Source organism: Castor canadensis, chromosome 6 (genome assembly GCF_047511655.1).
Source record: "Castor canadensis chromosome 6, mCasCan1.hap1v2, whole genome shotgun sequence".
NCBI lineage: Eukaryota > Metazoa > Chordata > Mammalia > Rodentia > Castoridae > Castor > Castor canadensis.
In genome coordinates, this window is record NC_133391.1 from 149,430,555 (window position 1) to 149,442,866 (window position 12,312).

The following is a 12,312-nucleotide window of genomic DNA, read 5'->3' on the forward strand; positions in this document are numbered from 1 at the left end:
AGTACATTGAAAGGGTATCCACATGCCTTGTGTGGACACGGTTACCAGCAAGAAAACGCACTCACTGATTTGCAACTGAAAATACAATTAAGTGGGCAGAATGTTTGCATTGACCCAATCGATGGGCACTTTCCCTGAGAGCAGGATGCAGAGGAGGCAAACTTGGAACCAAGAGTGCAGGTGAGCCCAGACAGGGCAGCATCAGGCACTCTCACCCCACACTGCCGCAGGCGTTTTGCAGAGGAAATTGTCTGCTTAGCCAAGACTCCTACTAGGCAACAGTGGGAAAGGCCTCGCTGACATCTGGCTGCTACAGGTTTGCTTTCCAGTTCTGCAGTAACCACCCTCTTTCTATTCACAGCCACTTTGTCCAAATACACTCCATACACCAATAAAGACCAATTGCTATTTTCTGAATGTAGGCACAATCACATTTCAGTCTGTCTCTCCAAGATAACTGTGGTTCCAGTTTGGGATTCTATATGCTTTTGTGGACATTTTTTTACCTTGAGTATTCCTGGCTACTTAGTCAGTGATGCTATACTTGCAGTTAAATTCTCAAAATAGAAGTGTATCTTCATTTCTAAGTTCAGGGTTGTGAGGAGGTGGTTACACTCTTGCCCCCAAGTACCAAGGACACTGCTCTGGTCTAAATGTCCCACCTCTAATTCCTACGTCACTGTGGTGATATTAGGAGGTGAGGCCTTTTGGGAAGTAGTTAAGGGATTGTGAAGGCTCTGTCCTTGACAATGGATTGATTTCCTATAAAAAGGCTGCAGAGAACTGGCCTAGGCCTGTTGCTCTTTGACTCATCTGCCGTGTGAGGACACAGCATCCTTCTCTCTACAGGATGCAGCAACAGGCGACATCTTGGAAACAGACGTACATACACCCTGTTCTCACTTTGACCTTGGAATCCCAGCCTCCAGAACGATGATAATTAATTTTTCTTCTTTATAAATTACCTGGTGGCAGATTTTTCTTTAAGCAGAACAGTCATTGTCCTGATTTGACATAAGTACAAGAGACCATGAAGTGGTCACACAGTGGACACTGGCCAGCCGTTTCAATCTGATCAGAATGGTGCATGTGAGTGCTTGAAGGAGGTGAGGACAGGAGGAACAGGACTAAAGTCACAAAAGAAAAGCCAAGAAATCCATGTTCTTTTTTCCACTCGTGACCTGGAGCCCCGCTGCTGAGCCTTATGCTGCTAAAATTCCAGACAGCTCCAGCGTTTCCCAGAGCACTGGGGCCCTGTGGCAGCATCCCCGCTACACAGATGGGGGAACAGATTGAGAGGGGACCTGCGACTCATTTGATAGTCAGAGCACTATGAATCCATGACATCACTCAGCAAAAACTCACTTCAGATTTGAAGGCCGGTTCTCACTCATTAGGCAAAGCTTCCTTCCAGGAAAACAGGAAATTAGAATTACAAAAAATACATTTGTTATTCTCTGTATTAGAGAACATACAGGCTTAGAGGCACATATCTGAGTGGAGGATATGGGCAGCAGGGTTCATTCTGGTTTAAGCTTCAGGATGGAAGGCTACTCAGTGCAGTGCTGAGCCCTGTAGAGAGAAGCTGTGGGAAATAGATGCTCTCAGGCCCACTGCTGATCTGGAATTACCAAGATTAGCAAAATGGCCATTACCTGCCACCCACTAAGTTCTTAAAGCATTTCCAACATGCTTTAAGCGCCCTGGCTCGCCATCTCCAAGGGTAGCATCGTTTTCCTTGCAATGCTGAGCATGTCAGCTATGCCAGGTCAGATTCTAAAGGAATCATGTGAAAATAACCAAAGACTTGTTCTCATCTTGAAATCTCAAGTCTTTTCACCTGAGGAGGTGATTAAAAACTTGGCCTTCCTCCCTGATGCAAATGCTTTGGCCCCCTGTCTGGCAGGCCCAGGTATTCTCTCTCTAGCTCAGTCCTGTTGTTATCCTGTCTTCTCAATTCTTTCCAAATCTCTCCATTACACCTTCCACCCAAGTCCCTTCCCACCAGTCTCAAGACCAGAAATGAAACCTGTACTTTTGGTCTTCCTGAGCTCCATAAGATAAACACGGGTTAAGACCACAAGGAATGACTCTTTTATTCAGCAAATATTTATTGAGTGCAATAAATAAACCATCAGTCCCACCCTCAGAAATTTAAAGTCTAAAGTGGTCTTCCCAAGCAAAGCAGGGCTGGGCCTCAGAATCACCTGAGCCTACTAAAGATGGCCCAGATCCAATCGTTACAGATTCTAAGTCATAGGAGCTGGAGCTGTGATGGCATGCCAATAATTACTTTTCATGAGCGTTTTAGGTAACTGATATGACAGGGTTCTAGAAACCATTGGTCAGATGGGACAAGAGGTACTGACCCCATTACTGAAACTGGGCATACGGGGGAAAAAAAAAATCAACCTTAACATCCTAATGTTTCAACAGACCCTTCACTGTCCACAAAATATAAATGGCAAATAAGAATAGATAGTGCAAAATTAAATATAAACTTCAGATAAACAACAAAAAATGCTTTAATAAAGGTATGTCTCAAATTATAGTTTCTCTTAGCATTTTTGCAATATCTGAGACATATTTATACTAAAATATTATTCATTTATCTGAAATCCAAATTTAATTGGGTGTTCAGTATTTTATGTAACAAACCTACACCCATCCCATGCCAAAATGAAGCTCTTAGAGCCTTTGACCTGCATGCCTGGCCTGCCCTTTGTGACATGTGTGTCATGAGCCAGCACCTCTGCCCTGTCATAGCAGCCCTTCTCTTTTTCCCAGCTGCCAATATCACCCATGCCAGGCCACCCACACTATGCATAGAGGTAATGAGTCAGCCCTGGATCATAGCTCCCCACCCTGCTCAGAGGAACTTCTGTCTTTGGTCCCATGTGCCTAAATCTACTATTCCTAACCCAACTGTCTTCCCCAGATGACCCTATCTGCCCCAACCCTAGAAGTAATGCTGCCTCTGGCTAGCTGCCCTCTCAGTCCTCAACACAAGGAGATGTCTGTCCCACAAAATACAACTGAGTCATAAGGTGGGAGGAGATCAGGAATAGGAAAATGTCTGATGTAACCACAGAAGTCATCTGCCAGTGATTTTCCAACCATGACCCCAGAATCATAGCCTTCCACAGGCTTTCAACTTCTAATTGCTCTGATTTCCTGAGTTTCATTTGCTTATTCTTCTGGGTAAGATTTTACTTGAATGAAGTTAAGAAGCTAAACACTGTTTGAAAACCACTAGAGTACACAGTTAGCAGTCAATTCTATGAAATGCTTATTTTGTGTTGTAGAGAACACAATGGATTATCTGCCTAGCACCCATTCAAACCCTTTTACCCTCTACATGGAGTTTTGCTGAGAGATTCAACCATCCTTTGCCTCACAATGGGCACCTCAATGGTCAGTGGAAACAACCTGCCTTTGTAGGAAGTGCTTTCAGGAGGGAGCAAGTGACCCAGCCCTGGCCAGTGAACCAAGAAGAGAAGCCTGCTGTGATCTTCTGAAGAACCATGCCTCACTCCCGGGCAATGTGTCCCTCTTTTTCCTCTGGATGTCATCAGGTCTGACCAAGGCTGTTGTCATCTGGCTACCATTCTGAGATACAGCTTCAAGCTGAGGATGGCAGAATGGGAGAGAAAATGAAATTGGGACTTTGATGTAGACATTGTGGGACCACTTAAAATCTTTTCTGCAAAAGCTGGTTAAGGTTAAGTTCCTGTAACTTGCATCCACAAAGCATCCTGCTCGATGTGTGGTTTTCTGCTTGGAGCTGCTACTAAAAGTGAGTATCTATGAGTGATATGTAAATTTAAACTTCTGAGATTTGCAGCAAGAATGCTGGATCTACCTGCCTTTATTTCCATCCCAGAGGGCAGATGTAAGGTGTTCATCTTCACTTCTCTACAGATAGTAGCTTTCCCCTTTCCTGGAGTCTGAATAAAAATAGCTCTGTTTTAATGTTTGTTGATAAAGTATGGAAAAGAAATGTACTCCTCCTTCTGGCAAAACCTATATTTAAACATCCTCAGAACCACAAGAAAAAGCACATGGTGTCTGTATTGCCTTGTGCATTCTTTTTTCTTCTTTTTTTTTTTTTTTTGAGGAAAACAGGCAAAGGCAAAGGCCATAGTTCCTCAAGCGCCCTTCAGGTACACAATCCCACAGGCCGTAGGCAGAACCCCAGGCCGGCAGAGCCCACTCTATCCACATGGGCTTCACTTTTCCTGCCCCTTTCTCCAGTGACAATCGAGCTAGTCCCCTGACTCTGAGGCTGGAACTTCATTCTGAAAACTTTCACCCAAGCTTGCCTTCTCCAGTTGCAAACATTTCCATAAACCAACTCTTCAGAAGAGGGCTGGCGGCCTCACTCGACAATGTTGGCTCTGGAAAAGTGAGCTTACTTCTTGGGGATTCTACATGCTACAGTAAAACCACTAAAAACTAATGCCATCTTCAATCCACCAGCAAAGACACACTCAAGTAGCGGATGGCTCCAAGCTAGGAGCTTTTATTCCAGTACAGCAAGACAGATTACATCGTGAAGGAGGGAAGGAAAACATAATATGGATTAATCATGAACACCATTAAAAACAAACACGTGAAACTGGCAAGGGAATGGAAACAGACATGCCAAGCTGAAGCCAATCTATTCTATAAATATTTACTGAATGCCTACCTCTGTGTGCCAGGCATGCCTACAACTGGCTAAAAGTACCAACTGAATAAGTTCTGCTCTTGCCTTCAGGAGATTTCCAATTGTCCTAGGGACAGGCACAAAAATAACTTAAAATGTACCTTAAAGGAAGAAAGACACAATGTGGGAATTGGTGGTGACAGGTTCATTTGCATAACTCAAGTGGTGGAATTTTCAGAGTGAACATGTAGGCAGCAATACTTACACAGCAGGTGACAAGGGCCAGCAAGCAGGGTGACCATGGTGGGCAGGGATATTCTAATGTGAAGGAATCAGTGGGGCAGGTTACATTTGGAGTTTGATCTCTTCCTAGGAGTTTGATTTTTCTTATATAGACAATGGATTTTGGTTGCTGGTGGTTTTATTTAATTTTTTTTTAAATAAGGGATTGATATTACCAGGCTTGTGATTTTATTTTATTTTTTTGGTGGCCCAGGGGTTTGAACTCAGGGCCTTATGCTTGCTAAGCAAGCAATCTACCACTTGAGCCATTCCCCCAATCCTTTTGGCTCTAATTTGTTTAGATAGGGTCTTGTGCTTTTGCTTAGGTTGGCCTTGGACCATAATTCACCTACCTATGTCTCCCAAGTAGCTGGGATCACAGGTGTGCACCACTATACCAGTTTGTTTGTTGAAATAAGGTCTCACTAACTTTTTGCCAAGGCCAGCTTTCAACTACAATCCTATCTCAGCCAAGTAACTGTCATTTTAGAAAAGTATCAACATGGCAAAATGTTCATCATAATAACAAAGTAGTTTTAATTGCATATCAATTTTTGTTTAAAAATGTGAATAATCTGTTTGAATGATTGTCACTAAAATAACTGCTTCCATCTCAAGGAAGTGAGTTTATGAGTGGGTTTTTGTCTTTACATTTCTGGATTTTCAGATGTTTATGAACATATGGCACTTGAAGAAGTAGCATGTGGGGAGTGGTGTGGACACGCTGTTGGGAAGTCTGTGGAGCAGGTGAGGCCAGACACAGTGAGGCCTGTTGGAAGATGGTCCTCACAGCATAGGAGCCACAGGATCACTGCCTGGACCAGGGGAGTGGCAGTCGACAAGGGCAAAGGAGGTGGCTTCTTAGGCCATGTCAGAGGCAGAGTTGACAGGTCTTGGTGATCACTTGGAATTAGGTTGGGGAAGAGGACAAAGAAGAAGAGGAGGTCAAAGATGACCCAGAGAGACCTGGGAACTTGCCCAATAGAAAGGCCCTGTATCTGTACTGACTCTGCCCTTTGTCTCTATCACTGTAAGGACTTCTTGCCTTTCTCTGGGCAACTGGCTATGCCAGTAGAGGGAATGGCTGTCTCCTTCTTAAATATCAATGGAACCCAACTGTCCACAATGGCTGCTATAGCATGCTGCTCCTTGAATTTATGAAGCCTGGGTCCAAAACTCCTTTCTAAACCCACTGGGCCTGGGAGAGTCGGGCTTGTTATCAGAAGCTCACAAAGCTCAGCCTTTTTGAGGCAATTAAAACCCCAGTGTGGGAGACCTTTGCCATCAACTACTTTTCTAGCTAATAGACTATTACCACAGATCTAATAGCCCACAGCTTAGGAAGGCCAGTGCACTGCCCTGGAACCAAGAGGGAGAGGTCTCCCCACACACTGCTGCTGCATGCATGCAGCGCTCCACTCCCTCTTCCCCTTCCATCTCCCCAAGCTCCCATTTGACAAGGAAAATATGGATCCAATTAAGAGGTTCTACTTGGGCCAAACAGTTATAGCCTTCCTCTCCTGAGACAGACAGAAGAAGGGGCCAATTTCCATCAGAAAAGCCAGGGGAAGTGAGTGACAACTTTAGAACTAAGTTGGCTGGGCCTAGGAGAAGGAGCTGCAAAGGAGAAAATTGTCTGCATTAAGTCGAATCCGTTTTCAGATGCTGAGGTGCAGAATTGGTTCCAGGCCACCACACTCTTTTTTGCTCCATCACATTCATTTTTCTTTTCCAACTACATTTCTATTCTTGCCACCTAATAAAAAAGTGTGGGTCGACTCCCTACTCACACAAGGATCTATGGAACATGAAAAAGAAGTCTATTCTAAATAGAGGGTAATATTTACAATTAGTTAAATAGAATATAACCTAGTTCCAAATTCCCAAAGGAAAACAACTGTGACTCAAAAAACTACTTCGATAAAGACAACTTTCAAAAGTTTAAGCACAAAGACTTTTGTGCTATTCTGTGAACGAAAGGCTAACTAGAAAACAAAACTTAGGTAGTTGGCAAAACGCTAGAGTTGGCACCCGCTGAGTCCCAAGAGCTGACTGTTAAATTTTCAGGAAGTGTGCAAGCTGTTTGACATCATGTTGGTAGTTTGAAATCAGCCATGGTGGGAGTCTTTACACCAGGGAAATTGGCAAGTGCGACAAATCAGGACGGCTCCATCCCTGCCAGCCATTTGTTAAACATTTAACAGCACCCAACTGAGTAGGATCCCTTCTCATTTTCAAAGTTCTATTTATATGTATGTTGATGTGTTTGTAAAAAGTCAGGAAGCAAAGTGGCTAAAACATTCACTCGGGGAGGTGAGAATGGAAAGTGGTTCTTATCTTCTTTTACTTAGTTTTTCTACAGTGAACATATATTTGACGAATAATAGCTAATCTTTTGGCAAAGTGGAGCAAGAGTACTCTCTTTCTCTTCTGAGGTCTCTGACTCATACCTCTCCTCTCCTCCCTCTTCTTTAAGAGTGCTGCCCTGGCCTCCCAGGTTTTATTCTTTGCGTGGGGTGGTGCTGAAATCCAAAATGCTCATCCACCCACAGGCAAAGTAGAATTCCAGGGATTCAGGTAATGAGAGCAAGTGAGCAGACCCCAGGGTCTAGGAAGACAGAGCACAACTCAGCCCACATGAGGCTGAGCAGCTGGAGGAAACTGGCTCTGCCTCTCTGCCCTAGGCACAAAGCTGTCATGGATGATTTAACAAAGGACCAGTTGGGGCTCTGTGAATGGGACACCATTCCTTCAGGTATGGATATTGGCTTTCGCCAGCTGCTCCTATAGTTTGTAAGGTCAGATGACCAATCTCAACACCTCCATGTCTACGACTTCATTGCATCCTTGCCAAAAATAGTTCTTGTAATGTAACAGACAAACCTGGGCACAGAAAGCCCAAGTGACTAGTCCAAAGTCACTTAGAAGCCAGGAGTACAGCTGTGACAACAATCCAGGCATTCACACTGAATTTCAGCTTTTTTTCATTAGTCTGTACTGAATAGTTTTTGAGACCTCAAATTTGCCACTGTATGTTTAGAAAAACCAAACTCCCATCTTCTCATGACTCAAGAAGCTCAAGATAGCCTTTCTGAGCCAAGGAAAGTGGGCTACTAACCCCAGTTTGATTTGGTTTTCGAGCTCTGAAGGAAAGTGACGCTCTACCTTGTTCTTTCCTACTTCCTAAAGACACCTTGCGTAAGAGACTTCAGAAACAATGGAGTGCCCATTGACATTGCTGCTGGGCCACCTCACAATGGCTTTACTTCCTGATTCTATCACTTCCTGATCCCACAGACTGAAATTCAAGGCCCTCCTCTTGCTGCAAGTTCCCTTTTTCAGAATATGAGGAGGCTGGGAAAGGAAGGGCTAACGCTCCGTGGGACCCTCTCAAGCAGACAGTGGACAGCACACATGGCCATAGTGTTGTTCAGTTCCTGTCCATGGAACTACTAGTTCTTCTGTGATTGACAGAGAGGCCTGACCCTGGGCAGATGTGACCCTTCTAAAAGGTCACATCTTGGCAAAAAGTGTCTATGAACCCATAAACAAGGCAACATTAATTCCAAAATCTTGTTGACCAAACATCTAAGATAGGAGGGGTTTTACCATTTTGTCCAACCCAATATTTTCTAATGTTGGTCTCACAAGGTCAAAGAATCACTTCAGATGCATATGCCAGGGACTCGTACATCGGAGTTGGGGCTCAGATCTTAATCCTCCTCCCCCCGTAGAGCTAACCACATGAAGCAAACCCACCTTCATCAGTTTACATGCTGGGTCTCTTTGCTAAAATCTTGGCATAAGAAAGGATTCCAGCACCTAAAAAATAGTATATTCTTGAAAATCACACATCTAATCTAAACATCTTGTTAAAAGATTGAAGAAATTGAGGGTCAAGAAGGACAGAGTCAGTGAGTGAAGGAGCCAGGTCTTCCTGTTAAGCTCAAGCTTCAACTGTCCTTTACTTGGCAGGCAATTTGACCTCGTGAAGTATTCCTGCCCCTCCTTTTTTGTCTTGTTCTTGCTGGTGAGGAAATGATCTAATAATTTTCACTTTGGACCTAGCTCTACTACCTGTGCTCACCTACTTGTTGACTTAGGTTTCCTGTTCATGGACCCTGGCCAGTTCAACAGCAGACCTGCCAGACCCTCTTACTTAACTCCACATCCTCTGCCTGTCTATACCACACAACTCAATATCAACTTTGGTGGCCCTGGTACTTGCCAAAACACCCCCACCAGCCCAAGATGTAATGGACTATACTCGTCAGTGACCCATGAATACCCAGTGTGAATTGACTCAGTGTTACTAATGATGCTAATAAGGTTAGGGATGACAAGAGAGCTATGCACAAGAAAACACTAAGATATGCTGCAACAGCCACATCTGCTGGAATCCCATCAAGAGTTGTCAACAGTGGGGCTGGTGGAGTGGCTCGAGTGTTAGAGCACCTGCTAGCAAGTGTGAGGCCTTGAGTTCAAATCCCAGAACAACCAAAAAGATAAAAATATAAAACAGAAAGAGCTGTCAACAGTTGCACGAACATTAAAATAGTCACAGACAGTCCCTATGTCACTCTATTTCCTCTTTTATCATATACACAGTAGGAGAACTGTACATTTTGTCCCAGGGTTTCCAATTTATGAAAAGAAAATGCATTAATACTTATCCTCAAGCAGTAACATTAAACCATGCTTATTTGTACAACCAAAGGATTCTTCCCTTTACAAATTGCATCACTGCAGTGTTTCCATAAATAGCAAGCCTCCCCAATGATTCAATCACACATGCTTCTTTACCCCACACACATACACACACACACAAAAGCCAAAAAAAAATAGCAGGAAAAATTTCAAAATCACAAATCCTCAAAAAAAAAAAAAAAAAAAAAAAGAGGTGCAATTAAAAAGTGAAAAAAATAAGTAAAAGAAAGTAAAAAAGACAGATGAGCTGAGGACATGCATGGCATCTTGATGCTTTTTCTAAAGCTGTAAAGAGAGCTACAGATGCAGCAGAGACATTGCCCTGGTTTGGTGCTTTGAAAACTAAGGGTTTCCCTGAACATGTGCACATACAGTGCTCTAAGATGCTGGGTTTGGGCAAGCTATTCTGAGGTGGTCACTGCTTTAGCTATTAGCATCTCCCTCAAGGAATCTGGCCTGGTCCAAGAAATTCCACAACTCTAAAGACAAGAGGAGTTAGAGTAGGTTTTGAGCCTCCTGAGAATTCTGGTTCTGTTATAATTCCTAGCCCCCAGTGACAACAGAAGCCATGAGCAAAGCACTGGGAACTAGGGGTGACCTAGGGTTACCTGGGATGGCAGCTACTCAAGATGATTTGTGCCCCAGGCAAGCCCCCAAACCCTTTCCTCCAATCCAGAATCCTGACATTCAGCAGCAATCAAAATTCCCTGGGAGGCACATATGGGGAATTTCATTCAATCAGTTAGCTCCCACTGTGTATCATATCTCTGAACCTGGCTCAGGAAGGCTTCCTTTAAATCCATGGGTGATTCAAGAGAGAGCATGGATGGTGTCAGACCCCAACCCTTGGCACCATCAGTTTGGCTTAAGAAGCTGTGATAAAATCAAATTATATGACACTTTCTTCTTCATCCTCTTTTCTTTTACTTCCACAAAAAGAATGGACTCCAAATGTGACCTACTTTCCCTTTTTTTGTGATTATGCAGAACTCACAAAGCTTTTTCTTCAGACTGACTAATACTTTCAGTGACATGCTTTTCATCTTTTGGGAAAGAAGAGTACACATCTGCCTGCCAGAGTTCATAAGTCTTGGTGAAATGACCAATGAGGACAGATGAGCTACAAAGACTTCACTGGAGACTCCTGAGAGACTTTGACAGAGCATGGGAAAAACAAAACAAAACAATAACAAAATCCAGATCCAGCTCCTCAGAAGTAATTCTCATTTAGTCTGAAAGTTTTCATCAACAAGAATCATGAGGATATTGATGAGCTAAATGACTCTAAAATTCTTCTAAACAGCCCAAGACCTAGAATACAGATGCCGTGGCCTGGGCCTGGAGTCCTGCCATACTCCAAGCCTGCTCAGCCACTTTCAAACTCTGTATTTTGCATTAAAAATTAGTTGACTTCTTCCAAATCATCAGAACACAACAGAGTTTTAAAGGATCAGGAAGAATGATTTAAAAATAAAAGCCAAGCACCTAGCTTGGGCAGAAACCTGGCTCTATTTGTCAAAATTAAGTTGGTATTGACTTTTTTCTCCCTATTTTTATCTTGGAGGCTATGCACTTTGCAATGTCTGATCTGCTATCCTTTTTCCAAAATCAAAACTCAAAATTACTAGTGGTAATTGGGAAACATTTGGTTTGTGACTTTAGAAATGTCACTGCTGGCCAGAAACCCTGGCACTAAGATTCTGATCCAGAGTTTCTTTTTTATCCTCAGGGAGGTGAAACAGAGCTTGCTGAATGTTTACTAGAGAAACTGTTCAAAGGAAATGGACCTGAAGCCTTGGTATGCAACTGCATTTGCTTCTATCAAGGTCAGTTCAGCTGCATGCCACATCCAGGCTGTGTGGTCAGCACTGACTTCAGCACTTAGCCCCAGGGGACTGAAATGTCACTGTGTTGGAGGGAGTCTAGTCAGCCACATCTGCTCTCAGCAGCAGCAGATGTGGGTCTCCAGCTTCCCAAGCATTGCCTGGTGCGAATTTAATTCCATCCCTACTGCCTGCTGTTAAATAGTACAATTCATTCACCGATTCATTCTGAGTGTTCACTGATGCCTCAAGGGGAGAACTGCACTCAGCAAGTGCAATGCCAAGGCAACATCCCCACCACTGGGGGGCTGTGAGAGTGGAGAGAGTGTCTAGAATTTCAGGGTTGGGATAGGGAAAGTAGAGGGTGCTATTGCTTCTCAGCCTTAGCCTTCCCTAAGCCTTAGCCTACGTGACATCCCTTTGGTCCTCTGCCTTTATCCCTGCTCAGCAGTATAGTAATCCTTGGTGTAACTGTGACATTAGGCAGGGAAGTCTGAGGAGCTGCCTCATCACTGACATCCTGGTCATGGTCCTAGTTCTTAACACTGAAGCCTCATCTATCTCAGGCCAGTTCCCATCACAGCATTTGGAATATCGCCCTGTCTCTTAAGCCGATGGTTGGAATGTGCCGAAAGCTGGCTGCTGGCCTTCTCTTCACTGAGTTCTAACTGCCTTTGGAGGCACCAGTACCAAGTGATTGCCTGAGCCACTCTTTTGATGTGAAATATTCCTATCTCACCTTGTGGGGAAACCTAACTTCAGGTCCTGATTCTAGGAGCTGCTACCCCCTTAACCTGCCATACTCTTCCCATTGGCTAAGTCAAGACTCTAGGTGTAGCGACAGCCCTGGAA

General features: G+C 43.8%; 1 protein-coding gene across 8 annotated transcripts in view; it reads right to left on the reverse strand.

Moving 5' to 3' along the window:
- The window catches only part of Pdzd2 (PDZ domain containing 2), a 374,613-nt gene that overhangs the window by 252,290 nt on the left and 110,011 nt on the right, over window positions 1-12,312 (reverse strand). The window lies entirely within an intron of this gene.